The following is an 18344-nucleotide window of genomic DNA, read 5'->3' on the forward strand; positions in this document are numbered from 1 at the left end:
TCCTTTTTATTTTCTTTTCATGCTTCACTGACATACACAATTAAAACCCAAACACACTGGACTAGTGAGCAGGACAAGCAGAAAATCCAAGTGTCACTGACCAGGCTGGTTTCACCGTACAGGCTGAATAAACCGTCCAAGGTGCTGTGCCTACAGACAGATCTACAGCGGCGATTTTGTGTTTACAACTCTCTCCTGATATGGCTACCTGGCCTCCCAGATGGGAGATATCTTATTTCTGGCCAGCTCAAGCAGAATTTGGGTCTTCCATGTCACTGGTTTTAACGGGTGGGGTTTCTTATCTCTCTCAAACAAGGCTTATACTGCTGTTCCAAGCAGAATTTGTTCTGTATTTAATAGGCACAAGCTGCACAGTGGAACAGACAGCAAACACTGAGCAGCACTTAGCATTTAGAGAGACAGATCAGGAGGGTGCTGAGTCCATCAGAGTTTGCTTTTACCCTGGCACAGCTATGTTGGTCAGGGAAGCAGCTGCTTTTTAATTCACATGGTTCACAGTGATGTAAAAAAATGTGTTTGGGTGTTTGCCTTTGATTTCACAAGGACCACACTTTCACTCATAATTTCACTCAAAAGAGTAATATTATTCTGCTCCAGTAGGATGCTGGATTCTATTTAACTTTCAGACCTTGTCTTAAGCTGCCACATTTTCATGAATATACTGGCGCCATCTGAATGCTCACGAATAAGGGATAACATGACTATGCATAGCAGATGAGTCAAAAACCCAGAGCTCTTGCTTATGATAATTTTTTTTTGATTATTATTTTTGCACCCTGCCAGCTGTTGATCTTGCTAATGTGCCGCTTAGCAGCCAAGCTTTGTTCCCTCTTGGTTAATGAACCATGCAAGAAATCACGGGCCAGTGGCTGATTTTAAAGCTAATAGTGACGGTCCATAAAGAAGAAATGTCCTAGACCACTAGATGGGGAGAACTGGCAGTGCTGTTGTCAAAGATGATGGAGAGAAAAAGGTGAGAGAACAGTCTTGTTTCACTGGTGAGGTACTTTACCTCTTAGATATGTGCTGAAGTTAAATCTTAAGAGTTATTGCACATGCTGTGGGACTGGCAAGGATTTGTGGCCTGGTAAAATATACCACTCGTTACCCAGAAAACCTTCTGTCCCATTGGAGGTCACCTGCTTTACATGAAAGAGCACAGCCATAGGCACATGGAGCCACTCTCCACACCCTTTGGCAGATGATCCTCAAGCATGTAGCTTGCTTAACACGGCTTCAAGTCCAGGCGAGTTGTGTTAGGTTTAGGAACCGCCTTACTAATATCTTGGAGAACGGGCAGTGCGAGCTGCCCTTAGCCCTGCATGCACACGCGCCCGTGGCGGGGGGCTTGTGGAGGGTCAGCGTGAGTCTGTCCCCTTGCTGCAGGAGTGCTCGCTGGGGAGGGCTGCCTGGGCACCGGCTGTACGGGGGCTTTTCCTCGGGCAGGGGGCTACAGCTCTGCAGAGCCGGCGGCTGGCTGCCAGCAGCCTGCCTCATTCACATGCAGGAGCTGAAACCCAGGCTGCTGCCAACTCACTCCTATCGCAGGGGCTTCAGGAAGAGATGCCGTTTCCCCTGAAGCCCCTTCTCAAACATGTTAGCCCTCCGCTTTGTGGAGCCGGCTCTCTCTATCCTCTGTCTCTTGCTTCTTCTTTTGTTGGCTTTGGGATTTCTCCTGGACCTTCCACTCCCCCTTCCAAGCACCTCTTGGTTATTAAAATGCAGCTCAGGATAGTTCACTTTGCCTGGTACATTATCATTCCTCGTTAGAGACCCCTCCAGGGCCTGTGATATGCCTGCACCGACTTTATAATTACAAAGTCAATTTCTAAACAGACATTTGCAAATAAGTCAATTTAAATACCGAGATTTGCAAACAATAATTAAGCAGTAGCTTCTTTTTTAATATCTATATATATAATTAATGCCCATGGGCTTTTTCATTTTACCTTGCGACTGTGTAGCTTGCAATTGTTTGTTGAGCTAAACCATTCTCAGAAAGCAAATCAAATCACCGATGGGCTTTAAAGCTGTTTAAGAAAATGCCCTGCCTCCCCCTACCTCATTTCCCCCCAGCTCCATGAGCCACCTCCCATGCAGTCCCCAGCCCACCTAGCAGCTATAGGGATGCAGCATCAGGTGCCTCATGCAAGAGCAGCTGAGCTGGGGAGCTTTCCCCTTCAGCGTAAGGGTGGTGACCTGATCTGCCAGAAACTATACAAAACCACAACAGGCTGGGGAAGGCTGCATTGAAGAAGCTGAGCAATAAAAGTAGTCTGCAAGCACAAGGGAAAACACGCTCTGGAGGAGGAGATGGACGTAGACTACCCGGGGTTTCCTCCAAGGATGTGCAGTGAGAAGGCTCATGCTGTGAGCAGAGTGTTAAGAGAGGAACAAATGGGCCTCATCCCAGGATGGGTCCAGGGCAGGTCCGCACCTTACCTCACCTCACTGCACTGTGGTCTCTGTGCGTGGTCCCGTCACAGCTCCCCCCGCCCTTGTCTCCCTAGAGAGAGAAGGTATGGCAGGATCCCAGCCCCCACCAGCCTGGGATCACCCAAGCGCTAACAGCATCGTGGCTTTGAGACCATGGGAAGATGAGGCATGTCTAGCTGAACCTGGACACAGAGCGGTGGAACAGAGAGGGTTGCATTTCTTTTTACAAGGCTCCTTGATTTCCACCCTGATGGCTCTACCTCCTTCAGATGCTCTCTGAGGTGGCTGCAGCACAGTCCCTGTGCCTGCCTTGTTATCCCCAAGGCTATTCCCAACTTACGCATTCATCTCGATCCTTCTTTCCTTCAAATCTCTTCTGTGTGTCTACATGTTTTTTAATCTATCCAATGACCTCAGTAAGATCTTAACTCCTATCTGACCTTCAGTGATTCCTAGTTTTCCTTTCAGTGTGCTGCTGTTACGTCTGTGGCCAGAACTTCCCTCAGCCACTGACCAGAGGCCCTACTGCAGCCACAACCAGATCAGATTTTTCACAGCACAGCCCATGCAGGTCCCTCTTCTAAGCCTCTGTCCTCTCATACCACCTGATCCACATTGCCTTCAGCTTTGTTTTGCCACAGATTGTTTTTCATTCCCACTTTTCTTCCAGTCCTCGCAAGAGGAGATTTTTTTGCTTGGTCTTTCCTCCAGCCCACTTGATCCTCTGCTGCAGGTTCCTTTCTGGCTGAGGGATCACTTGCACCTCTGTGCCCCTTCCCAGCAGGAGGACCCCTGACTTGGTAGCATGTGCTGTCTTTGGGTTTGCTTCCCTTACAAACCTCCTGCTTAGCAAGAGCAGCTGTCCGCGGAGCAAGACTCAACGTGGCGCTTGACAGACGTGCCTGACCTGCAGCGTGCTTCAGCCCTGACATTGCGCATGACTGTTTTGTATCAAATTCAAAATTCTCTGGGTAATAAACAAGGTTTCATCTTCCAGATTTTTCCTTAGCAGAGACATCTGATATTCACGTCACATATGCATATATATGTATTTGGTGTAAACTTCTATCAGCTGCAGACTCTCCTGTGAGGAGCCTCTCCTCACAGCCTGGCCATTTCTTGCCCTGTCCTCTCTAAATTGTCTCAACAGGTATCAGGTGTGTGGCCAGAGCACCAGGTCTACCTGAGCGGTTTTGGGAGAATAAATCTCTACAAGGCCTTGCCTAGAGAATAGTAAGAAAAGGCTGAGTGCAAACTCTTTGCATATGTGTCATGGCACATTAAAGATGGATTGTTTCCTGGTTTGCACTTGTAGTCAGTAATTTCAAAGGGCTTACTCATTATTTTCGTGTTGGTTCCATATTTTTGAGCGTGCTCATATCTTAGCTCATCAAACTTTAGCCAGCTGGGGCCAAAAATATCCCTGGCATAATCAGTTCGTTCATCCAAGCCCAAAACCTTCATTTCCCAATTCAAATAGACATTCATGATCAGCGTATTTGAAGGGAACATGGTCCTCAGTATCATCCTGGGTGATATTGCTGAAAGCAGACTTCCTTGCACCCTGGCACTCTGCATTCAATTGCTATAAGTATGAGCAACAATTATACATCCCTTCTTTTCCCTTTTTATGGGTGTGCAAGGACAATAACTTAAAGCGTTTGCTGCTATTCAGCACAAAAACAAATAACAGAACAACTCCGGCTGTGATGCATTTCAGTGGCATAACTTAGACATGCCACTGTTCTATTAAGTTATAAATATCTATCACTTGACAATGCCAGTGCTTTTCAGCAGGGAAAGGAGTATTAAAAAAAAAGAAAAGAAGCTCAAACCCTGAATCGTGGTTGCTATAGCAATTAACAATGGGCGTCCTTCTTCAGGAGCCAGAGATGCTGACGCAGCTAAAACAAATGTTTGTGTATGGCCATAGCGGGGACGGTGACAGATTAGGGAGTGCTGGCCTTGAGCCGTGGTGTAATCCAATTCTAAATAAATCATAAATCTAAGTGCAGACTGGCAAGCTGGAGGGAATACCAATGCGAGGAGGGTGACAGCAGGGTAGTTTCAGTTTCTGTTAGGGGCAGAAGTGAGGAGGGAGTAATAGTGGGATGGGTGTAAAAATCCAGATGGAGAGGATTGTGATCTGGATTTTTTGGGAAAAGGCACGGCTAGCCTGCAGCCCCAAGCTCTCAAGGGTCCCCTGTGGGGTTCCTTCGTGTAGGAGCCCTTCTATGCTCTAAGCACCATGGTTCTCTTCATTTCAGAGCTGAATATAAGCCTTAAAGCTAAAGGAAGGAGAAGATATGTGTTAAGGGAGTTCATATCTTCCTTTCCATCACTGGATGTGGCCGGCATAATGCATCACCTCCCACCTTATCCCAGTCTACGCTGTTACCAGAAGGTTTGTGTGTCCTCTGGGTCCAGGCCCTAATGAAATCATGCCAAGATGCCCATGGGAGCTCTTGTTGCCATACAATTCAGGGCAGGTTCGCAAACACTGTGGTTACTATTGGGGTAAAGGAAAACCTTTATCAAAGTGGACTAACAGTGATCTGCTGTCTTCTAACCTCCCCGACACATGGATTCAGCCTTGATGTGGAGTGAAAAATGAAAATGAGGACAGCTCAGTCAACAGCATGTCTCAGAAATTAATGAGCCCCTTTGCCTCCAACACCTGATAATTACATCTTTCAATTAAATGAACTCTCTCCCTGTCCAAGTTCTTATAAATTAACTCAAAGTGATGCATCTTTGTGGGTTGCCAAAGCTTCCTTATGCCAAAATCTGTGCGAGCTTCCAGGGCCCTGCAATGATGGAGAGTCTTAGGTCCCTGATGTAACTAAGGGATTTAGTCCTGGTGTCACAGCAGCTCCACTCCTAGGCTACTGGCACAAGCAGAGTCCATAGCCCTGAGTTCAGCCCCTCGTCTCCCTGGCAAATGAGGGAGAGCAAAAGACCTTAGAAGATCCCAGGGAGTCAGCTGCCAGTATGGGAACGCCATGTACAGAAATGTTTCTTAAGTCCTGCCCTTCGCTTGGGCTTCTTACTGCAAAGTATGGGACTGATTTGAGTGAAATCACAGCTGCTTAGAGATAAGAGCTTTCAGCAAGGCAGTGGAGTGATGGACTCGGCTTTCTGGGGCGGTTCGTGCCATTATAGACAATTGGTTATAGCAAAAGGCACTTGGGAGAAGAGGCGCCTGTCACTATGCTAAGGCCTATTACCATACTTTGCAATTACAGTTTGGGTACAGAGGTGCACTGAGTTATGTGTTCAATTTCTTGATGAGATCACGTGTGGCCAGAGGTAGGGAAGACAGATGAGTTTCCATCTTCTCCTCCACTCAAATGTGTCTTATGATAGTCCTAAGGCTCCCAGTACCACCCTGTTTCATTGCCTTCAGCCTGGAGAAAATCCATGCGTAAAATGTGGGCTGTTGGTCTAATTCAGTGTGCTGCACATACAAACCTTAGTCAGTTAGAGAAGGCATGCTGAGTGTAGAGAGCAGGGGTGCAGACAGAGATCCCACCCCAGCAGTGTGAACATTACACAACCAGACAACTGTTCCATTCTCTTTCTGTTCTCCCCTTCCCTTAAGTAACCAAGTGCAACCAGTGCAGCCTAAAGCTGGTTTTTTATAAGCCTGCAATAAATCCAACCAGCTTTTCTAAAGCACAGCAGGCAGCTGATGCAATCACATAATTCAGCCCAAACTCATCGGACAATGGCTAGGAATGCTGAGGATGTATTTTCCTCTTAAACCCACACAGGCATGTACTCCCACTTGCACAGACGTGCGCCATTTCAATTAAGGCAATTAGCAGTGACCAAGGGCAACTGCAGAGCTCCAATTAAACCAGCACAAAGGCTAATGTGATCTACAGTGTCATGGAGCAGGTTGGAACATGCATCCTCAACAGCCACTATCTGCCAGATTAAAGGGTTTATACACTCTCTGTTGTCCCCTTCCAGACCTCCTACAATCTCCTCTCCTTCAATAAGCCCAAATGCTAATCTCCAGTCTTTGGATCTCCTCATTAATTTACCCCTTGTCAGGAGCCTCAGGGGAAGATGTTAGCTTTTGTCTTGTCTTTCTGTCCCATTTAAACTGAAGCCTGAAGCCACAGTGCCCTATTCCCCTTCCTCTCCTTAGGGACAGCCTGCGAGTGTGATTTAGGCTTCAGTGACCTTTTCTTAACTGTGGCTGGTGCTGGACTGTGTGTTTGCTGTTTGCACTGGCAGGCAGTGATAGAAAGGACTGGAAACAGACTCAGAAGAGCAGTGAGGGAGGCAACTGGTTCTCAGCTCAGGCACAGTGATTTCCTGCTGGGGTGATCTGGGAGGGCTCCAACTCTGGGCAAAGTGTGTGGGGAAGGGGCTGCCTTAAGACCTCCAGCAGAGATCTGTGGCTATCTGGGGGAGAAAGGGTTGCTCTCTGTGGAATCTGGTCTGGATTTCTACACCTGTGAAGAGGGGGAAGCTCCTTTGCCTGCAGAAAGCCCTGAGCTTGAGGTCGCTTTCAGATGGTGATTTAGACTCTACTAGAAAATACACACCAGGATGGCGTGTATGTTGAACTAGCCCATTTGGTGTTGAGACACAGACTGGAGGTAGGTTTCTAGCCATGGTGTCAGAGCTCTGACTTTGATTAATATCCTTGTCCATTGCCTCAGACCACCTAGATACAGCCAAGGCTTTTCCAGCCCCTTCTCAGTGGCTTGACTCCACCCCATCCATCCTTAGTATCCAGCAGCTCTGTAACACTCTGTAACTGCTTGCAGTCTACAAACCACTTTTATTGGGATTTGTCAACAACAGGACATTGCATCAAAGCAAGGGCAGAGACTGGCACAGATTGCCTCTTTCAGTCAGAGATTGGAGCCAGACTGTGGAAGGAGAGACGGCTAATGACAGTGAACCTTTCTGAGGATGGGGGAAGACTGTCATGAGGATGTAACTGCACCTGGATGTCACAGCCAGTGGTTCAGATCTAGCAGAGACTGGTAACGGGTTGCAGTGATTAGTCTATGGCAGCTGTTCAGCAGCCTGAGCTAAATGGCCAGGTTGGATCCTGAAGCAATCTCACCTGGGCTCCTAGTGGACCCCTACTTATATAGCAAGAGCCACCAGTACATTTAGTGCTAATTGGTGTCCTCGTTAGCAGTGACTGCTGAAAAGCCATGTGTTGAATAGGCCTAAACAGTAAACTCTTTTTCCTTAAAGGTGAGTGCTCTAATTAAGGGTTGACAGGTAGTTGGGGTAAGATGTTTGTTACCTGCTTGGAGGATATGCAGGAATTTCAAGGTTAGAACCCAGACACCTGACACATATGCTCTCAAACAGGATGTTCTTCTGTTTGGGTACGGTTGTGAAGGGGAAAAAATCAGAGGGTGGATCTGAGACAGAAAAACACCTTCAATATGTCTTTTGGTGGCTCTTGCACCTTTTGGCTGTGCTTAGTTTTTCCTCACTGTTTTAAATTTTCTTGTGTGTTAGCACTGATGATAAAACCCATGAAATCCTTTTCTTAATTCTTTTACTTTGTCCCAAGTAACACAGACAAAGGGGCTGTCAGGAGCTGCTAGAATGGAAATTAATTTTAAAAACATCATCATTTATCACTTTTATAGTAAAAAAAAAAAAAAAAAGAGAAACCACTGAGATTAAAGCAATTGTGACAGAAACTTCCTGCACAAGAATTACCAAAAGGTACTTCCAAAGCGTAATGACATCAAAGTGCTCAAAGAAATTGCAGGCAAAAACCCCAAGGCTGCTGCCAGTACAGCACACTGGGGATTTTGCTTGGTGTGGGTTTTGCCTCTCGCAGTTTGAACCACCCAAAAGCCAGGTACTGCCGGGGTGATGGTTATGTGACCTCCCTTTGTAGGCAACTCAGAGAGACAGGCATGTTTTGAGGGCAACCCTCTGTATCAACATGTGGTGTCTGTGTCAGATGGAATGGATAGCCCCTTCCACGGGGGCTGGAAGGGTTGTTCTTACAGAAATGTTTGGATTTGCGACAGTATCAATAATGGTAGCAATAATATTGTTGACAAATGCAGCTATCCCTGGTGGAAATGGGGAACAATGCAAGAGCAACGTGGGTCCAACCTAAAAAATGTTGCAAAGCCGCACCAGGGGCTCCAGCTGGGGATGGTTCAAACAAGGTAACCATGAGCAGGGAAGAGCAAACACCGACCAACATAGGTGTGCTGGCTGCAGGGATCAGGAGCAGCCCATGGGTCACTTTGTTCTGCAACAACTGGCCCCCCTCAGAGATGAGGCTGTGAGCTGGGGACAGTTTATCTCCAGCTGAGCCAGAAGCCTCATTTCACAAGTCTGATCTAGACTGCCACTCCAGAGGAGCTCATTAAATTGAGCATAACAGATCTTCTTCTTCCTTTACTTACTTGCTTACTTTTTTCCCCCTGTGTGGAATGAGTTAAAGGCCCCTCATTCCTCATCCATGCTTTCTATTAGGATCTTATCTCATTCCAGTCCTCCCCCTCCTCTCACAGGCTCCTTTCCTCACACACATCTACTTGCTCCCTCCAGGAAGCCAGCTAATTATTTCCTGAATGCCCCCAGTGTTATTTTGCCTTGAGAATCTCTCCTGCTGGGACTTCTCACACGCTTATGATTCTCTGTGTGACAAAAGGTTTCTCAGTTTAGCTTTGAATGGGTATTTCTTTAATTTCTACATTTAGTCCTTTTGCCTCATCATCTGCACTTGGGCTGAGAATAGAAACTTCACTTGACATTATCTAAACCATTATCAATTAAATCCCTTCTTAACTGCCTTTTTTTTTTTTCCCTAAGCAGTGTAAGGGTTTGGGTTTTTCTTCTCCTCCTTCATTCCTGCATACCTTTCATTTGTAGATAAAGCCCTTTGCCCTTCTGCATTAACTTTCCAAACACAACACACTTCTATGCTGTTGGGGTTTTTTGTTTAACACCACTGCGGTGATCAGAGAAGAGCACAGGATTCCAGTTTATTTCACACTTGAAAGTCTGTGCACCCTCTTTGAACTTGTGCAGCCATGGGCATCTTTGCTGTGTGTGATAGAGGTTCTCCACTTGGGCATGGAGATTGTACGGTGCTGAGTCAGCAGCGGAGTAGCTCTGGTCGGCAGATGAGCTTGGGTCCTAGGGCTTTAAGTGACCTACAGGCACAGAGTGCACAGTCTGCAAAGAGGCAAACCAACCCAGCCTAGCTGCTCTCCTTTGTACAGAGAAATCAAAGCAGGCGCTTGTCCATGGCCACTGTGCTACAGCAGTTTTGAGCCCAGACTGATGAGAAATGACTCATCAGTTCACCCAAATCTTTTCAGATGGTGTTTCACGTGTTCCCTGGGATGCAGGGACTGCATCTAGGGGGCACGTGAAGATGACAAAGAAAAGCAAAGTATGCTTTCATTGGTACCCAGTAGCCTGCACCTCTACTGCACTAACATCAAGATTACTCCTTTCTACACGTAGCACGGAATATGAAGGGCGTAATGCTCTAAGCCAGACCGAATGTGATCCACTGCAGTGGACTGTAGTGGGGAACCCTTTGACCGACCATCATGTACGCCTGCATGGGCCAGCCAGTCATGGCAGCTACAGCTTCAACACATCCCAGCTTACAGTGAAAGCACCCAGCTCATAGTAAAGACCTGGTGGAGGTGGAGGAACGCCAGAGGTAACGCAGAGTGGGTGATTAAGTTTTTAAATGCCTCTTGCAAGGTGTCTCAAAGGAGAAAATGTTGGGGGTGGAAGAGTGACAAAAATACATGGAAACTGGGATTTATTAATTCTTATGGAACAATTTGCCTCTTCTTTTGACTGAAGCTTTTTCCCCCCTGGAACAGAACTCATGCAGAATTATAGTTCTATGAGTAACAGACATACGGGTCACATCCTTTTGACCCACACATGCTTGTCACAACTGGAGGCGTGCCAAGTTAAAAGCATAAGCTACTGAGACTTAACCTAATCATAATAATTCTGCACCAGTTCATAAACTATGAAGCAAACACAGAAACATTAAAATGTACCAGGAATTTATAACTTGGCAGGTTTTTTAATATGAACTGCCCCCAACTTTGTGGAACCAAAGGACTGGAGAAAATGCAGGTAAGCAGCTGAAATCCAAACCTGCAGCAACTCTCTGGAAGTGCATCTTTTGGAGATGGCACAAGAAGAAACAGTAATTGGTTGCTGTTTCACCTCTTTCCTTTGTTGGATCAGCTGTTAATTCAAGGCCTGTGGCCATGTCATAACCACTTTTATTGAGCTGTTTCGAAACCAAGTCCCAATGAACCTCTTTGTCATTCAAGCAATGAAGGAGGCTGCCTCCCAGCTCTGCAAAAGCTGCTCAACCTAGCCTCAGAGCACCCTGAAATCTATCAGCACTAATTAGGGCCTACTTAAAGGCTCCCAGGCTGCCTACTGGTTTGAAATGCAGAGTGGCATGTGAAAACCCTTACGCTTGGCTCCTGACAGGAGCAAAAGCAAACAACAGGCCCTGCTGTGACCTCCATTTACGAGACTCATTTACTGCACCGAAGGCATCAACTTCTTGGAAATCAAATGGACAAATTAGTTTTGAACCCCTACTGGTTAAGATGGACTTCTCACTGGGACGGCGCTCCTGCCTGGCTGGCTAAATGTTTCCTTAATCTTTGTGTCTGTGGAGTTTCTTCGGGGAGGTTGGGGAGATGAGCTCGCTGCCAGGAAGAAGCCTGGGAGCAGGGAGGTAGTGCACCGCAGGCAGCTCTAGCTGCCCCTGATCTCTGACACCAGGTGGGAACCAGCTGTCACGTAACTGAGAAGCATATCGCTATTGTTAACTACTATTAACTGTTTTCTTTAAGTAAAGGCACAATCCTGTGCTCTGACCCATTATCGCACTGCCTTTTTCACCATGACATGAAAGCTCCATCCAGTGATGCTTTAAGTGATGTGCCCCACGTCTCTTCCCATGGTTCATACTCATTTCCATAAACCCAGCTTTGCTGCTGTCTTTGGGGGGAAAAAGGGTCTCTAATTCATCCCTGTTCTCCGCTCCACGGGACTCCAAGACCATCTGTCTATTTTCAGTCAAGTCTACCCAAATTCCCCACCCAGTGGGCATGAAGCCACCCGAGGATCCTTTCCTCCCGAAGTTCAGCCCAGCCATAATTGCTCCCCATGTAGGCCAGGTATCGGAAAATGCGGGTAGAGAATTGGAAGCCTTAGCAAACAAAAACGACAGCATCTTGCCCAGGAATAATAACAAGTTTAATTTGTCACCCATGGGATCTTTTAGTCCTTATGGCAGAAATACCAGCAAAATACTTCCTCTTCCCCATCTGCCCCACTGCCATCCGTTCTTCCCTCTGCAATTCCCTCTTAATCTTCCTGAGACTCAAGTGCCTATCTCATTATGAGATATTTATATTTTCAACTCTACAGGCATATGGTTCTGTAAGCCTTCTCAAGTCTTGCGAGGGGAATCTGAATTTCTTGAACGCTTCTCTCTTCTCGCCGGTCAGGGCTGAGTCCCAGCACCGGAGGGCAGGAGGTACTGCCCATCCTCCGGGGCCTCGCGCCTCTCTCTTGGGGACCCCTAATTCACTCGGGGCAGCGTTGATGGGGAGAAGCAGTGAAGACATGAAACTATTTAGTGCAGCCCAACCTTCCCCTTGCTTAACAATAAGTAGGGAAGCCAGTGGCTGGGAAACCCCATGTCTGCCTGAGAAATAAGTGAGCATTTACTGTTAGTAAAGGTAGTCAAGTATAGCCATACCTGGAAGGGAATATGGTAAGGAGGCATGCCAAGAAGAGCCAAAAGCTGAAAGATAAACAGAGAGGAAAGGGTTTTTTTTCCTCTCATTGATACCTCAGTGTGAATGTTTGAGACATTACTTGTCTTTAATTCTCACAGCCTTCACAAACAGCACAGTGCTGCTCCATCCAGAGATGCTCTGAGGCTGTGCAGCAACGTTGCTCCCAGTTTGTGGCTGAGGTGAGGGAACCTCACCCAGACTGTGGTGTAAATGCATGTAACGCACCAAATTGGTTAGAAACTCAGACTTCTCAGCTGCCTTTTTGTGAGGTCCACAAAGCTGGGAGCAGACCCGTGAACTAGAAGAGCTGGGGATGGCTGGTCAAACCATGACCTTCTGACTCACTCCAAGATGGTTGAGCAGCCCTTGCTGAAGGGACGGCAAGTTGTGAGACTCCTGAGTGCTCTCTGTCCTCCCAGGATTTGACATCGATGGTGGCTGTGACATGTGGTCACCGTCACAACTAGGACTCCCTGTATCAGATCAAGAACCTGCTGTGTAAGATATTACACAAAGAATGAATAAAACCTGCTCAAATACGAAGACGGTTCATTAAAAAATAGCTCTTTACTAGGTTCATTGTTTCTTCTAACTCCTTTGTTTTGGAGGGATCTGAAATCCTCATGTGTTCACATGGATAAGGAAGAGTTACGCGAGTACTGCTTAATATGTATTTAGTGAGTGAAAAAGTAGACTTACTAATTTTCTTTTATATTTAAAAACATCTACTGCTCAGATGGTAGTGGGTCGCATAAAAACAGGCAGAGCCAAGACCCTGGACATATTATTAAGTGGACAAGACAGATTCACGGTGGCATCTTACAGCCAGGGAGCAGAGGGACTGAGGGATGAAACCCACGTCCTTGTATGCACTTGCAGTCCTCTACAGGTCCCTACGACGTTCTGCAGGACCTATGTACCTAAATAAAAAACAGACCCTTTGTGGGTCTGAGTGTAAACAAGAAGAGGAGGTTGTGGCAAGGGCAGAAGAACAAGGCAGGTGGTGACCATGCTGGACAGCTGCCACAGCCACCCAGTGGTTCTTCTGGTTTATCCTATGGAAAATGGACGTGACCTGGCTACTGGAGCAGCACAAAGCAGGCACCATTACTGCAGGCTGCTTTGAAGCAACTCTTCCAGTGAATCCCCACCCTTAGGTGTGGGGACATTTTTCTGATGCATGAGAAAGAATTGTCCTCCACAGACCGCACAGTCCTCAGCCACTGGTGTAGCTAGTTCATTTGGGGATTACTCTCAAACCTTACTAACCCTTACCTTCAGATCAGAGGGACCTTCTCCTCCACGTAGCACAGTACTCTCCTGCTGAGTACAAGGCCAGGTGAGCAAGAAGCCGGTGATGGACATTTCTTTCTTGGCTTTGCTGGCTTTACTAGTTGAGAATGCCCTGAGAAAAAGCAGGGTTTGTACCAACGGGAGGCCTCATAGCCAAACCACATCTTGGTCCTATCAGGTCTGGATGGTTTGGCAGAGGTCTGGATGGGTGATGTGAAAAAGGCAAGGTCACTATCAGATGGAGTCTAGACCCCTCTCAGGAGCACTCTGAAGTCTTGTTTTTCAGCTGTTGGCAGAAGCGACCTGGAAGGTGGCAATGTTGTTTCCAAGGTTGTACACAGGACAGAAAGAGCTCCGGCTTTGGAGAAGACTATTGCCACTGAGAATCACAGCAAGAAAGCTGATGAGATGAATTAATATCATATCTGTGAATAACATCTCTGTAAATATTGCCAGATGCTTTCCATAAACCCTGCTGCCATGGCAGGGAGGTTAGGGATCCAGCTCCCCCGATCACTTCTGTTCCCAGCCTAAGCCCAGAGGCCAAGCCAGACCCTGGGACCCCCATGATCTTCCAGCCGCCCTCTCAGTGCACAAGCAGGATCCTTGTGGTTGCATGTGTGTGGTAGAATTCATAGCTCCAAACAGCAAGCTCTGTTGTGCGCACACGATGAATTATGACACAGACCCCGAAGTGCCTCTCACAAGCTGTCCCCTCCTACATCGAGACCTGGCCTAAGCCAGAAGGGAGCACAGGGGAAGCAGATGGCAGCCTGGCAGAGTGATTAAAGCCCTAGGTATCTGTTTTAATGAATTGCCCACCCAGCAGATTAAATACTGCAATAGTCAGTCCTATTCTATGCTGTCAGTAATCTCAGCCTTATTTACAACACCGTGGAAATGCCGTGCTCTTCACTCTGCTGCGCATCATCAGTGCAGGCTGAATTACAAGTTGGGATAGAGAAGAGACCTGTGGATTTTGTCTGTCACCCAGTGTAGGAGTCACTGGGTACCACAGCTTAGGTAAACCACCTTGCAGGAGGATTCAGTGAAGGAAATGGGCAATGGCTGAGCTTCTGGCTCATGAAGATGTATGTGTGTCCTGTGCACATTTAGACCTGAAGACAGGTGCAATTTTTATTCACTTTTCTCTGCTTTTACATCTCTCTTGTTCCCCTCTTCCCTTTCACCCCATTTCAATATCTTCAGCTAGCCCTTTCTGTGCGAGAGCTGATTTGGAAGTGAAAAATCAAAGCCTTTCTGTGGTGTCCTGCTTCTCTCTCACTCCTTTGATCTTTGCTGGGATATTGGCAGAAGAGCTGATTTGGATTTGTTCTGTTAACAGGACTCCTGTCAGTGTATTTTACATAGTTAGGCAGGCTTAGCAAGCACAAGAGGAGCTGTGTGAGTGCTGGTGCCAAACCCTACTACATTCATCACCCATATGGCAGGGGCTATGCCCAAGCTGCAGTGCTTTCTCTGCCTCACTTTTACTTCTCCCAAGACTTCCCAGCTGTGGGGCTGGCAACCATCTCTTCCCAGTCCCTTGCAGGATGCCAGAGAGGAGATGGATGTGTTGCTCTTCTTGGGAGGTGGGCAAGTCCTCCCTGTGCCCTGCTGCTTTTGAGCTTGGGTTTAGGAAGGCAGTCACCTGCTTCCCTCATTCCTGTAGAACTGTTACTACTGAGATAGGTGCTGGTAGAGCAGGGCATACTACCCTGCAGATCTCTTCCAGAAGAAGTGCACATTTTCCACAGGGCTCCTTCACCAGGGGCCCTGGTGTTTGTGGGATAAGGAGTCCTGAAGGCACAAGAGCCGCTGAGTCCTGGTTTCCTGAGACTGTCTGGCTTTTGTGTCTAATAAGGCGTAAGCTCCAGATGAAGCTTTTGGGACTTCTAACAGGGTGCTGCTGGCGAGGAATCTCTGAGCAAGATTCGAGGTAGGTGCAATGAGCTTTGAAGGTTTCGCTGAGCCTGAAATCTGGTGAGAAACCTTACCTTAGGGCATCTTGCTGGCAGAACTCAGTGTCTAAAAGCAGAAGCCTCTGAGACTGGAGTGAAAAATAGAGCCAGGATTTTCATCCAGGATTTCCTAGAGAGAAATATGTGCTGTGGAAATATGCACTGTGCTCCGTGAGGTTCATAGAGAGGGAGTGCAGCCTGTCCAGAGTGCCTCGGATTTACTGCACATGCAGAGAGACGAGCACATCAGTCCAGGTCTCATGCACCTGTACTGCCCAGGAGGGTCCAGTGAGCACATCAGGGTTTCTGGCTGCCCCCCAGCCCCATTGAGGCCACAGAATCTCTCTCACTGGGAAAAAACTTAGACAACAGGCCATGCAACCAGATCCTTCCCTGGGGATTATTTTTAAAACAGGCCAACCTTCCCAACTACATGTTTGTCAAATCTAATGCCTTTCTTCAAAAACCCCAGGTGCCAACAAAAGCATCAGGAGTTTTTTTGGCTTGGAGCAAGCACGGGAAAGCTTAGATGGTTTTTCTGAGGCCAGCTGTGCTGTTTTTCCATTCATTCATAACTGCTGCAAACAGTGAGACCAGTTGGAGAGCACAGGAGGGACCAGTGCCTGGGTCTGTTCCCTGCACATCTGGGGAAAGCCTGGGACAGGTTCCATGCCATGGCTATTTATATCTGCCACCCCTGGTTCTGAACTTTCGTGTGTGTTGGTAATAATATCCCATTACCAAACTGTACTTTCTCTGTGCATCATTTGCATTGTTGAACAGCTGTTAGCCTCTCTGAAGTATTTGCCTGCCATATTGCATAGATAATAATATCTAATCCATATTAATTATAAATACACAAATCGTCTCCTAAATAAGGCAAAGTTTTGTGAGTAATACAAACCAATGGGTGCCAAGAAACGTTAGTGTTGCGCCTGACACCTCATCCTCTGGCTGTCATGCCATGAATAAAGAAGAGCCCACAGCACAAGTTAAGGATGGCATCTGAGCTTTAATAGCCTGCAGCCACTGCCATAAACCCTCCGGCTAGGATTTCATCACATCTCACAAGCTAAACTGCACTGGGTCAATAAGAAACCTCTATGGAGAAATTGCTGCAGGAAGTGGGACTGGATTATTCACTACCTGGCGTGTGTCAGCAGCGGATCTGTGCTGGACTAACCCCACCTTGTGGTGTTGATGGGGTCTGGCTGACCTGTTTTGGAAGAAAACACTGATTTCCATCCTGTTTTGAATTGAAGCCCCCTAAAGCTTTGCCACCCGAAGGTGGAAGTCTAAAATAAGCTCTTGCCGTTGGCTCGCTTTCCTCCGTTGGCTTTCTCAGATCTCTCAGAAAAAGCCTATGGATGCCCCAGCTTCTATGATCCAGGCTGAAAACTTCTGGTATAAAACATAACATCCACTGTCTATCCTATCCATGTGTGGTCATTCATTCCCTTCCACCTTCTTGTTGAGGAATTACGTGTTGCTTCTGCTATTTTCCATTTTGACTACTTACTGTCTTCTCCCCAGTCTCCCCTTCACAATTCCACATGGGCACATTTTTTCTTTCCTCCACTCTGTGCTACAGTGCTGTGTAATATAGCTGTCAAAGAGGTCCCGTGTTTCTAGAGGTGGCTGCTTCTCTCTGTAATGGCTGGAAAACTTTCTGGGGCAGCTCATGCTCCTTTTGTATAGCATATGGATGGGACAATATCTGACAAGCAAAAGCAACGTAAATGGCAAAAGTCTTAGCTTTTTTTTTTTTTTTTCTGCAGAGTTATAGAGATAGATTTAAGACTTTGTAGTGCTTCCCCTCCAGGCATATTAGTATAAATGCCAATGAGATCTTACCTGCGGGTAAACCAGTATACTTGTAAAGTATCCAGCACAAATGGGGCTCTGATTGAAAAAACAACTTCATTACAATAATACTTAAGCTGGAGGTAGCAATTTTTGTTTTCATGATGGCTAAAAATGACCATGTTTGCCCTTCCCCCTGCAAATTATGATGTCTTTTTCTTAACAGCATTGATTTCCTTTAACATTTCAACCAAAAAAAAAAGGAGTAATTTGTGGAGAGTCAAGCCACTGAAAGACCCTAATTGTTTGCAATACAGATGATCACAGAACTCAGGGAACATTCTTACAGATTTCGTTTCATTATAGAAGCCCATTCTTACAGATTTCAAGAGGCAGATTATCAGGCAGAAAGAAACCATCAAGGATACTTAGAAAATGTTTAAGATCTAGACGGTTCAGCCAAGATTCGTACCAAAGAACCCCAGACCTGGGGTTGCTCTGTAGATACAAATATTAGCAGTACAGTGCAATCTCAGTTTCTCAAAAAGTCATGAGGACAGGGATAATTGCAAACTGTCTCAGACCCTGATGCAGACTGTGGTTAAGTCTGGAGTTTTAAATGACTTTAATGAAAAATTTTACTTAACAAATCCTGACTTTCCCCTTTACCTCCTCCCGCCATGTTCAAGGTACAATGGCATAGAATTCATTTGGGAATTATATGTTTCAGAGAGAGGTGGTGCCTATGCCTCTAAGGCTCTATCCAGAAACCAGATCCATTATGTGACTGCTCTGTGCCTCTCCTTTCCTCCCCCTCAGACCAAAATCACGTAGAGGGAAGCTCAGCAGAGCCTTCCCTGCTGTCCCTGGGCAGCTGAAATGCCTCCCCCGCGAGCCTGCAGCCCGGGCTGGGCTTTGGAGGGGAACTCAGCAGTGATGCTGCACACCGAATGCAAGTAGGGCTGCAGGAAAGCTGTGGGGGCCCATTAATTAGCTCAGAGGGAAATCTATAGCT

At 46.8% G+C, this 18344-nt stretch overlaps 1 protein-coding gene across 3 annotated transcripts in view; it reads left to right on the top strand.

Moving 5' to 3' along the window:
- Positions 1–18344, top strand: part of TLR4 (toll like receptor 4) — a 115875-nt gene that overhangs the window by 85947 nt on the left and 11584 nt on the right. The window lies entirely within an intron of this gene.

The sequence above is a fragment of the Falco punctatus genome, assembly GCF_963210335.1.
Source record: "Falco punctatus genome assembly, chromosome: 9".
Taxonomy (NCBI): Eukaryota; Metazoa; Chordata; class Aves; order Falconiformes; family Falconidae; genus Falco; species Falco punctatus.